This window comes from Schistocerca piceifrons, chromosome 2 (assembly GCF_021461385.2).
Source record: "Schistocerca piceifrons isolate TAMUIC-IGC-003096 chromosome 2, iqSchPice1.1, whole genome shotgun sequence".
Lineage (NCBI taxonomy): Eukaryota > Metazoa > Arthropoda > Insecta > Orthoptera > Acrididae > Schistocerca > Schistocerca piceifrons.
In genome coordinates, this window is record NC_060139.1 from 435,957,716 (window position 1) to 435,970,620 (window position 12,905).

General features: G+C 37.5%; 1 protein-coding gene across 1 annotated transcript in view; it reads left to right on the plus strand.

The window, feature by feature from the left end:
• LOC124776510 (esterase FE4-like) overlaps nt 1-12,905 on the plus strand; it is a 182,406-nt gene that overhangs the window by 96,068 nt on the left and 73,433 nt on the right. The window lies entirely within an intron of this gene.

Here is a 12,905-nt window from a genome sequence, read left to right on the forward strand (position 1 = left end):
TTACATTTGTTAATGAATACATTTTTTTCATCTCTGACTTTAGTTAGAAAATTACAATTGAAAATATGAGCAAACGTATACAGTATTAATGATTACAGTCTTTACATGTTACAAGTAGGTAGTCATATTTAAGCAATATTTTTGTAAATAATAAAGTATGTGGCTTAAACACATAACATTAATTTTCTTAGTCTCTCAAAGATTTTTGAGGAACTCTTCTAGACTATAGAAGCAATGCATTAATACACATTCTTTTAATATTGCTTTAAATTTTTTAAGATCATTTTTTACTTTACTTTCTTTTGGTAACTTATTGTAAATATTTTTTTTCTGTAGTGTTATGTTCCTCTCTGGCACAAACTGGTTTTTGTTGTACTGCCTTAGATCACTTCTTCACTTTGCAATTTTCTTCCAAAATAATAATGTAACCATCATGTTGGCACCAATAACTTTTCTCTCATAAATTCAGAGATCACTCCACACACTGTTTTTGCCTGGATGAAATACGTAAGGCCAGTAATATTGCATGTAATGTGAATGCATAGCTTGCACATTGGTTTATCATTTCCAGAACTCTCTGATCTGGTGATAGGTCAAGAGATTACATGAGATGGCTCATCAATTCTGTGTTCCTCTTGGAGTTTTATTACTACACTATTCAGTATAAAACCATAGGTCCCTCCTGAGTAGGCTGGGTGTACACTACACAGAGCAAGCCACCAGTCAAGTGTAAAAGTGTGTTTAGCACACACATGTGGTTTTTTACGTTAGAAAAATCCCTCTCATGGCACACTGAGTACATTCATTTAGTAAGCAACAGAGATGTATGAACTAACAATGCTAATTACAGAGGGGGAAGATATGTATTTGGACCAGAGACAGAAAACATAAGCTTGGTACTATTTTTAGCAATGGAGACAACAAGAAGATTCCAGAATAATTATTACTTATTAATGGAAGCATTGCCCACATACAGTTTGCAGAAGAAAGATGGCTAAAGAAGTATGAAATTCAGAATTTTATCTTATGAAGTTGTTTGACTGAAGACTATCTTGTTACATTTCCACCATTACTTTACATCATTACATAGGTGCTAAAGTAAGAGGCATGTACATAAATTACAGAAGAATCAGGCAAAGCTTCTGCTTCTTCATTTCAACAATAGTCAAAGAATATATGTGCAAACTGACATCACTTAGATTACACTTACGTACATGAAACTCTGCACACTGTTTTCCTTTACAAAGCCCAGAAAGCTGCAACTAACAACACACAAGCTGATTCATTGTTGCTTGACTGCCAGCAGATATTTTATATGGTTCTGTGCTGCTTCTAGAAAACAAAATTTATATGAAATTACAATGAAATGTATACCCTTAGCCAGCCAGAGTGGCCGAGCGGTTAAAGGCCCTACAGTCTGGAACCACACGACCGCTACGGTCGCAGGTTCGAATCCTGCCTTGGGCATGGATGTGTGTGATGTCTTTAGGTTAGTTAGGTTTAAGTAGTTCTAAGTTCTAGGGAACTTATGACCACAGCAGTTGAGTCCCATAGTGCTCAGAGCCATTTGTATACCCCTAGTCACATGAAGGCATTGATATGTCAACAGAGACAGTTGAAAATGTGTGCCCCTACCAGGGCTCGAACCCAGGATCTCCTGCTTACATGGCAGACGTTCTATCTGTCTGAGCCACCAAGGACACAGAGGATAGTGCAACTGCAGGGACTTATCTTGACGTGAGAGCAGTACACAAAGAGGAAACAGTAAAATTACTAAATGTAAACATGGGTACATGGAGACTACACACTTTCCCACTATAACTCAGACTGCTCTGGGGATCCGCCCCAAATCTACGATATTTCCAAACCAGGGAAATTCCGCACCTCTCCCGCCCCTCTCTGTCCCTCCCTCCCTCCCTGGAGGGGGCAATTCCATGCCCCTCCCAGCCCCCTCCCAAGAGCGTTTGAGTTTTAAAAAAATCAAATTTTGAAAAATATGTTCATTTTGTAGTGCACATCTTTCTGAAAAGTCTAATACAAAAAACATATGTGTTCAAGGAAATGAGAGACAAGTTATTCGTATATTCAGGACAGTGGAAATTAAAATGCCCTGTGGTACCTCTCCTGCTCCCAGTTGGACAGTTTAAAAACAAGACCTCACAATTAATACTGGATGAGATTATTTATCTGAGGCTACATAAAACCAGTAAAGACAAGAGACAAGCAAGACAGTATACATTTCTTCAATCCTTAGCTCCTAGCATTTTCTTCTTTCTAATCTTGCTACAGCTTTACATGGTGTGCTTTCCTTTCTGTGAAAGAATCTACTACCTTATCAAAGTTCGTCAAACGTTTTGCTACATGAAAAATTGAAATGTTGTTGTCTAATACTAAAAAAGCTATTAATACAAATCTACCCAAGACTGGTGTAGTTTCTCAATCAGCTTACATCTACTTTGTCGCTGTCTGCTAGATAAAACAAAATAGGCATTTCTAATATTGCAGCAATTGTAACAGACACCAAATAAATGAGACTGTTTTGGCACAAATGGTCATTTTCATAAAACAACAGACTACAATTCATGAAGTACCAATATGGAATGCCTATTAGGCATACTACAAGAAAAAAGCTTTAAGTTAGGAAATAGTTCCACATTTCATTCATACACTCCAGTTTCTCAAGCATGAGATCAAAAAGTAGTAGTACGAAATTTTTGTATAAATTTGAAATCGTCATATTCTTCCATAATTTGTGTGATGTCCTCATTTCTTCTCCTTACCCCTTCTAACAAACAATCTTGTCATCACTAATTCTGTAACTGTTCCTGCCATTGTCAAAATTTATTCACTGCTTAGCTTCACAAACACTGTCAGAATCATCAGTTTTGTTATCATGCGATTATTCTCTCGTTAGGTATTGTTACACGTTCATACAGTGCATTTTCCATGCTACTTTCAGAACAGAATTTAAGCAGCTGTTACCTAGGGACTGTACAACTTGCCCCTACTAGTGTAGCAATCTGGCCAAAAATTTTCTGCAAAAATTTCATTTTCTTGGATACACCAAGAAGATAATATTCATTTTCTGGAAGCTGTACATAACCATTTAGTATCTTGTGGTACGTTTGTTGAACAGCCATTTAAACTAACCTGCCGGCCGGAGTGGCTGAGCGGTTCTAGGTGCTACAGTCTGGAACCGCGCAACCGCTAAGGTCGCAGGTTCAAATCCTGCCTCGGGCATGGATGTGTGTGATGTCCTTAGGTTAGCTAGGTTTAAGTAGTTCTAAGCTCTAGGGGACTGATGACCACAGCAGTTAAGTCCCATAGTGCTCAGAGCCATTTGTAATATTTCTTACCTGTTATTCCTGTTAGTTGTTTATATCCACTCTGGATTGGATTGGATTGTTTTGGGGAAGAGACCAAACTGCAAGGTCATCGGTCTCATCGGACTAGGGAAGGATGGGGAAGGAAGTCGGCCGTGCCCTATGCATTTCATTAATAATTGAAACAATGCTGATCATTCATAAACCAAGTCAATCACATCATTAGACAGCAATTGGCATTCATCCATTCTGCTTTACTCCGCTCAGCTCTTATAGCCCTGTCCCATTTCACCTGCAGGAAAGTTTATTTCTAGATGCAATGAGGATTCCCCTGACAGAGACATCATGTACATTATGCATGCATTCAAAAATCAACTTATGATTCATTCAGAAATCAACTTAGTATGTGTCCAAAATTTTCAAAAACCAATAAGGATGTGTTTCAAGATCATATAAATTAATCTATTGGCCAATGTGCACTGGATACTAAGTGCTTTGTGAAACAAGGTTTTCTTCCTCAAGAATATGAATTTGGCATCCCCCCCCCCCCCCCCTCAAATTGCCACCCAGGTCAGATACCTCAGTTTGCCCCCGCTCCCTTCCTCCTAGATCCAGGCCTGTTGCGCATGCGTGAATCTGGCAGCTTGGGTACACCAATAAAATTTTCCCTGGTAGCATCTAGCTGCTTGCTGTGATTGCTTACACAGCCAAAAGCCACATTTCTGTAGCCAGAAGCAGGAGGAGGTACGACTCATATGCGACTCAACTGCACATGTGCTATTCGTAATTGCTAAAACAAATTCAACATAAACATTTGTGATGTCATGCTCATCACAGGCAATTTATTGTTATAGATTATTGGACAGTCTTCCTAAAGCCTTTGGCACATTTTGCTGTTGGCAGACGCTTGTATGAGCACTGTCTTTCGTTGTTGTATAAGGTGCATTTCCTTTTCAATTTAAGTCTTATTTTCATTTTTTCTCTCATTCATGTTTTATTTCTGCAGTATTATTCTGCAGTAGCAGGGTACAGTAATATCCTTTATTAGAGTATCAGTTCTTACCAGTCAAAATTACAAAAATTTAACTGAAAACTAAAACAATGTAAAATTCCCAGAATTCTAAAAAATTCCCGGGTTTTTCCTGGATCTCCCGGTTGTCTTGGGTCATACACACCCTGAAAATGCAAAGTGGAACACCGTTACAGTTGTGCTGGTACTGATTGTGTCAAAATTGTTGTAAAGATGAATTAAGTCTAAAATTCAACACAAAAGAATTTTTTTCTGTTACTTGATGCGATGCATAGCTTAAAAGACAAATGTGATACAATGCTGAAGAATAATTGATGTTTAAATGCAGAAGTCAACTCCACCATTGCTGGTCCCAAGTGCAGGGCCTCATCTTGCAAGTGTGGCAAGTAATCAAAAACATCTGGGAAACAGAAAAGGTACCAGAAGAATGGAAGTCAGCCACAATATAGATGCTCTATGGGAAAGGATATGAAACAGACCATTATAACTGCAGAGGACTTTCACTACTGCTTGTGACACAAAATTCTATCCAAAGTTGTGTTAAATTGGCTAGAGGGACAGGTAGATCCACAAATAGGAGGATTCCAAGGAGGGTTGTAATCTAACCCTCCATCACATCATTTGTTAATTATCACTGTCTTTATGGTTAACTCATTTAATAAGCTTTGAGAGGAGTAAGATTTACAATAAACTTTTTACATATCTTCTTTTCTCATATTTGGTTCCAGTTCTTCAGGTCTAGGGGCTGATTCTTTAAGACGAATTTTTGACATTATATGTTCTCATGGTTCCAATTGACCTAATAAATTTGAAGTGAGCCTGCGCTGTATATTTTCGTTTTACTCGAAAATTTTATTTTCTCACATATTTCTATATCAAACTGTCTTTCCAATCTACATGTCAACAAAGCCGAAAATTACATTGCTCTTCCCAAAAATAAAGGCATGTTGTAACACCACAACCCCTTTTCGGGTCCTGTATCCTATTACAGTCTCATCTTCACTCTACAAAAGAGGGCATATATGTAATACTAGTAATTTACACCAATTTAAGCTGTCGCTTTGACATTGTCTACATTGTGTCTTGCCAGTATATAGAATTCAAGGAAACATGTTTCCGGTTATCGGGATGTGATACACCAAAGATTCTTCATGCAGCAATTTACTAACTAATTTAAACTGTTGCTTTGACATTGTTTACATTGTGTCTCACCAGTATATAGACTGAAGGAAACATATTGGATTAAAAACTTACATAACATCATAATTTACTCACAATACAAATTACAGGCACTTGGTATGAATAAAATTGCTGTTGTGATTTTGGAGTAATTAATGATTAAAGTTCCAATATTTCATGTCATTGAGAGACAGCTATTTGTATCTTTTTTAAATCAGAAATTGTTTAGTCTCCTAACAGAAATATGACAGGATGATTTTTCAGTCAGAATCAAACATGCTTATGGTCTGATTGGTGTTAGAGAACTGCAATTACAACTACATAGAAATGTAAAATTTTCCTTGTACAAAATTTAATTAATTGAACCTAGGCCTTTCATTGAATAAAACTAATCACTCTGTTCACCTGTAAATGATAGGGTGATTTCCTTTAAGTCAGTAAAATAATATATGCAAATTAATGAAATATATTGTTGCAATGATAAAACATGTAATTTATAGTCTTGATAGAAACAGATTCTTTCCTGTCTTTGTATGAAATTATTCATTGTAATTCCATGTAATTTTCTATGTAATTTGGGAAGATGTATGTAAAAACTTTAATTGTTAGTATGTAAAAACTTTAATTGTTAATATGCAAAATTCAGTGTGTAACAGTGACATTAAATGTTTAAAATCATATAAATAGAGGTGATTTGAATGCCACCGTAAGTCAGTCTTAGACTGAATTGTGTATCAACAGCATGTAGTCAGACTTTTTAAGTTTGCTGCTGAACATCTACTGCATGAAATATAATGTATAGTGAACAGGAACACTCAAACTTATTAAATCCATTGCATAAATACCATGTGCCAATGCAGTAGCATCAAAATGAACCTACGGCAGCATCAAGAAGCAGCACCCTGGATTACACATTACGTGTTATGTTTTTGATGGAGAATGTCCATAATAAGACATGGTATATTGAACATTGTTTTTCTTGTGTTAAACAATGATACACACCTCAAACTTCACCACAAAACATTTTTGCCACATTTTATTACAATGTCCAATCACATCAGAGGCATGCCCACTACTACTTCCCTCTGCGGTACTAACAATATTCCAAAGGGTTTACAATAACTTATGTTATCATTTTACCAATGAATCCTGAAATTAACATAATACATAGTGCCAAATTGTGTAAATAATTATAGAAATTTTAAGTGTCCCAAATATTCCGTAATTTCAAACAGTTTCTAAAAAAAATTATTTTAACTGTACATACAGAGCCAGTACATATTGATTGTTACAACAAAAATAAAGTAATTTATTTTTATAGATTTTAGCCTGAAATATAATACACCATGTACAAAATCATATGAAATTCTTTTAGGAAAATATCTGAGACAATATTAACAATATTATGAGAAGGAAAGTTGCTACTCATATAGCGGAGATGGTGAGCCACAGATAGGCACAACAAAAAGTCTTTCTGTTATGCCTATCAGCTACTCAGCATTTGCACTATATGGTGAGTAGCAACTTTCCTTTTCATAATACTGTTACATTTCATCCTGGCTTTTCCATTGTTTGAGACAACATTAACATATTCAAAATTCAAAAATATGTTTTTGGTACTGATTACTTCTGTTGGGGAAGGGTAATACTAGAGGATGGTGTCCCTTTACAGGGTTAAGAAAGGGAAGCTCATGCAGCGAACAGATCTGATGCCTGAAAACAATATTAACAACAATAAAGTCCAGGAACACCACAGTAACATTCATCGACTTCAAGCAGGCTTGCAACTCAGTAGATAGATAACCACTCTTCAATACACTGAAAGAATGAAGGTGGACAACAATACCAAAAAGTTAATCAAGGAAACATTAAGAAATACAACCTCCAAAGTGAAGTTTATGGAAGAGATCTCGGTACTATTGGAAATCAAGATGGATTGAGACAGGGTGATGGCCTGTCAGCCATTCAATTTTTCTCCATTTTGGGGAAAATAATCAAGACATTGGACAAAGGGATCTACGGAGTAAAGATGGGGAGACATAATGATAGAACCATCAACATAAAATGTCTGACCTTTGCTGATGATATAGCCATCACAACAAATAACAGAACAAGAGGCAAAAAATCTCTAGAAACACTACATGAAATCTCATCCAAAACAGGACTACAAATCTCCCATGAAAGAATCCAGTATATGGACTCAAAATCCACAACTCACACCCAGTGTTAATGAAATATGGAAAGATAACACAAGTAGAAATTTTCAAATTCCTTGTTTATTTTTCATGTTTAAATGAAGAAGTAAAGAACTAACATTATAAATTATATACTAGAATCTACCATACATCTACATATATAGAAAACAGGACTGAACTTGACACCCAATGAAGAAAGGATCACAGAACTAAAAAAAGCATGCAGACTTATATGGGACCATTACAACAAAAGAAGTATTTATATAAATCCCAGATTAAGACACTTAAGTACAGTAGTCTTACCAGAGTCCTTGGATGCCTCAGAAACAACAGTAATCAAGGAAAGAACAAAAGTCAAGGAGATGAAAGAACAAGAGAGGGAATTTCTGAGAAAGATCTACAGGCCGTTTCAGAGAGAGGGGATTTGGATAAAGAGACTGACAAAAAAAACTGTATGAATGGACAGGCACAATTATAAACAACATCAGGAAAAGAAGGGCAAAGTTCTATGGATACATGCATAAAATGAACGAAAATATACTGACCAAATTGATTTTTAACATAGTGACAACTGGTACAGTGAAAACCAACTGAGTAAAGGAAACCATCAAGACTTCAAGAAACTGAATATTTCCACAGAAGAAATGACAGACAGCGAAAAATACAGAGCAGAACAAACCAGAAAACAGAAATTCCAGCAAATGCCCAAAAAGAAGAAAACAGGAATGTGAACAGAAGTGAGGAAGGTTAAACATGGTGAATATACAAGGACAGTGAGAGGGCAGTAGGCCTAAATCTTGAGTAATCAAATGAAAGTGCAAAAATAGCCTTAAAGAAAAATAGTTGTGACATAATAATACAATGCTGAGAGCCATGAAAGAGAATTTGCTGAAATTTTACAGTATGAGCAAAATGTTAAGATGACAAGTTATGTGAAACTAGGAGTCACAATGGGCAAAGTAGTAACAAACTGCCGCAGGAATGATCCCATTTATTACCAGGTCTTCCTCATTGACCAGCCATGGCTGGACAGACTGCGTCAAAGTTACAATCAAGTGATTTACAATATAGTGAATCACAGAATAACATCCAAACTTTATACAGGTGATGTATATAGACTATGTCATGTTCACTTGTCCATTCACTTTCTTCACAATCAAAGAATTCTTGGACCGAGTATAGTGGGCATTGTTTTAGGCCTTCAGCAATTTGTTTCTTGAAGTTGTCCAGTGGCAGGTTCTGCAATTCAACAGGTAGTTTGTTGAACATACTCACACCAATCACCAGAAACTGTCTCATGTTTTGGACAGTTGGCAGGTTGGTAGATACTCAGTGCATTTTCTAATATCAGGATCAAATGATAGCTACTGAAACAAACTCAATAAAGACCCTCATTTCTTGCAAGAGACACTGTATGGTTTACATAAATATCTAATACTTGTTATGGGTAGCACTAAAAGATATGATCTTGCTTATTTTTCATGTTTAAATGAAGAAGTAAAGAACTAACACTATAATTTATATACTAGAATCTACCAGGTCATTCTCAACGCATACTTCCTTGCAATAGATGGTATGGCAAGAGAACATTATACAGACATGGCATGCACTTAAATGAAAAGGAAAAATTTCTTATAAGTCAAAAAATTGTGCAATCATTCTGCACCTTGTGTACAGAACCCAAGACCTTACCTCAAGCTACTGAAAAAGGCTTCAAAATGCAAGAAATTGGATTGTATCCCCCCCCCCCCTATGCCCATACTACATCTCCCCCTATCCTGCACAGAACAGCAAATGGCATATTCACTGATGCCAAAAATAAACACTGAAGGATCGTCAGTTACAGCAGCAGGCGAACAAGGGCAGCCACTGAACACAGGAGCTGACAGCAACAGAAACCACACTGTGGATATGCCTGAGGCCTGGGAGACCTAAAACAGCAGCACTAGAACCATCCAGTCAGGGTAGGTGCCCGAGACCTAGGAGGCCTGTCACATTAAGTGAGGGCGCTGATGACCTCGACGTTGAGCGCCCATAAGCCCCAACACACACACACACACACACACACACACACACACACACACACACACACACACACACTGAGGACCTTTTATGACAATGCGTAAGCCGATATAGAGCTCATTAAAAAGTGTGAGTGAAAATACTAATTTCAGTTACTAGTGTATAAATATTGTTGGGAATTAAAACACAATTTAAAGAGATGGTTCAGTTTTAGGGTCAAAGAAATAAAAATTCAGTATAGTGCAACAACAACATGAGGAGCTAGTAAATGACTTAGTGCATCACAAGAAGGGGAATCATTAAATTTAGGGAAAACAGGTAAAATACTTCATCAGGATGTTTAGCACATAAACTGTAAAGCAGATGGATGAGGAGTGATGTTGCAGGGCTATAAGTCAAACATTCTAGCAGAAACACAGCATAGGCTAAAAGAAAATTAAGTGGAGATTCACACTCATGTAACCAGCTTTTGCAGAACATTACAGCTGGATTGTCATTTTCTCTAGCTACAGATTAATTAAAGCATCCAAAATATCACAAAATATGCTGCAGAACAGAGCTTCGAAACTGCAGTGGTGGGAATAAAAATTCCATAGAAGATGCACTGTGTATTAGGCCTGTACTGATCACCAAATGGTGACATGAGAACATTCTTTGAACAGCTAGAAAGTCCAATGTAAGAGTTTAAAAAATGTGTTTATTTAATAGTTATAGGGGCATTTGAACACAGACATGAGGAAAAGAACAGACGACACTAAGACACTGTTGGACTTACTCCATAGTTACAACCTAAAAATAGAAATAAATAAAATCACTAGAGCAACTAAACGTAATAACATTGCTTTTGATCACATAAAAACAAGTGCACAAGCTGGCTACCTAAAAAAAAAATTAAAATTCAGAAAAGAGCAGTGAGGTATACAGCAAAAATACCACCCAGGCAGTCCTGTGGACTAGCTTTTGTACACCATAATTTTCTGACAATGTACTATCACACAGTGAGAGTGAGTATTTCTTTATTTATTTAGCATATGGCTTATATGGATTCGTACATCATAATTATCTGACAAAATTTTAAAGTTGAGACCATTAATTCAGTCCATTAACGAATTTAAAGTTTTGAAGGAACCATATTTTTCTGCAGGTTATGCTGTAAGTAGTGTAACAGGATATCCTCCTCTAACATTACTTTTCCTCAACAGCAGTTGGTGATACCACTATTATTTTCAAATTTTGAATAGGTCACTATTATCTATGAAATCCCCAAACCACCTTCCCTACTCTCTGGCTCCTATCCTTGTAACCGCCCCCGGTGCAAAACCTGTCCCATGCACCCTCCCACCACCACCTACTCCAGTCCTGTAACCCGGAAGGCGTACACGATCAAAGGCAGAGCCACGTGTGAAAGCACCCACGTGATTTACCAACTGACCTGCCTACACTGTGATGCATTCTATGTGGGAATGACCAGCAACAAACTGTCCATTCGCATGAATGGACACAGGCAGACAGTGTTTGTTGGTAATGAGGATCACCCTGTGGCTAAACATGCCTTGGTGCACGGCCAGCACATCTTGGCACAGTGTTACACCGTCCGGGTTATCTGGATACTTCCCACCAACACCAACCTATCCGAACTCCGGAGATGGGAACTTGCCCTTCAGTATATCCTCTCTTCTCCGCTAATTTCAAGTTGCTGCCACTCATACCTCACCTGTCTTTCAACAACTTCTTTGCCTCTACAGTTCCGCCTCGACTGACATCTCTGCCCAAACTCTTTGTCTTTAAATATGTCTGCTTGTGTCTGTATGTGTGGATGGATATGTGTGTGTGTGCGAGTGTATACCTGTCCTTTTTTCCCCACTAAGGTAAGTCTTTCCGCTCCCGGGATTGGAATGACTCCTTACCCTCTCCCTTAAAACCCACATCCTTTCATCTTTCCCTCTCCTTCCCTCTTTCCTGATGAGGCAACCGTTGGTTGCGAAAGCTAGAATTTTGTGTGTATGTTTGTGTTTGCTTGTGTGTCTATCGACCTGCCAGCGCTTTCGTTCGGTAAGTCACCTCATCTTTGTTTTTATATATGATTTTTCCCACATGGAATGTTTCCCTCTATTATATTGACATCATTAATTTAAATCCAACAATTACGTTTGTTATTGTCACTGTTGCATTTCGAAATCTTTTCTGTCGTCTTATTTTCCTCTTTCTGTTTTTGCCAGTAGTTTCACTTTGTATTCACCTTCTCCTTTTTACCGTAATCTGCTATACTATTTTATCCCACCTTTATATACTCAATAATACGTAACCCACTTCCAAACCATAACCAAAAAAAAAAATTTTTTTTGCCGCTTTCAGCACTACCGCCGCTATAATATCCACCGTTTCTAGTTCACAAACAGTTCCTTTCACCTTTTAAACAACCATTTCGGCCAGTTCTAATAACTTTCGCTTTATTTCCATTTCCGTTTTTCCCACATCACTTACAATTTTTAGCCGCTTCCCACAGGTTTTAACGTCATTATTTCTTCGTCTGACTATTGTTAGCCTCATTTTCATAATCTGCCACCACAAAACCACTCCTTTTAATATACTACACGCAGTTTTTTCGAAATTTTCCCGAATTTCTCCGTCCTTTAACGTGTTTTGGCGGCAACACAACTACCTAACCTATATGCACATCGTTGTCTACCAACCCAAGTCCAACATAGCCCAGCTGTAACCAACACCCTTTCGCCTTTTTTCATTCCAGATCTCCAGTTACTTTCCAGTTCACCTTTATCTCTCCCCATATATTTTTATTTTCATTTTCATTTCACCTTATGTTACACTTTCCTATCCTTAATAAAAGTCCTTAATCTTTCCTCTCCCACATCCACACCGGCTGTTCAGAGCATCCTCCTACAGGCCAACCGTAAATTAGAACAGCATGCCACCCTCCACCTCAAAAAACTATCCAATCTCTTGGTTTCCCACCTCTGGAAAGGCAACTCACTTGCCCTTCACAACCTTTCCAGCAAACCTCAACCTCCTCTCATTGCACACAAACTCAGTCTCTCCCATCTACTCAATCTCCCACTTCCAGCTCCACTCCCTCCAAAACCTCAAAATTCCAATCAACACAATCTGGAACCACAACACCCTAATTCAGTAGTTAAC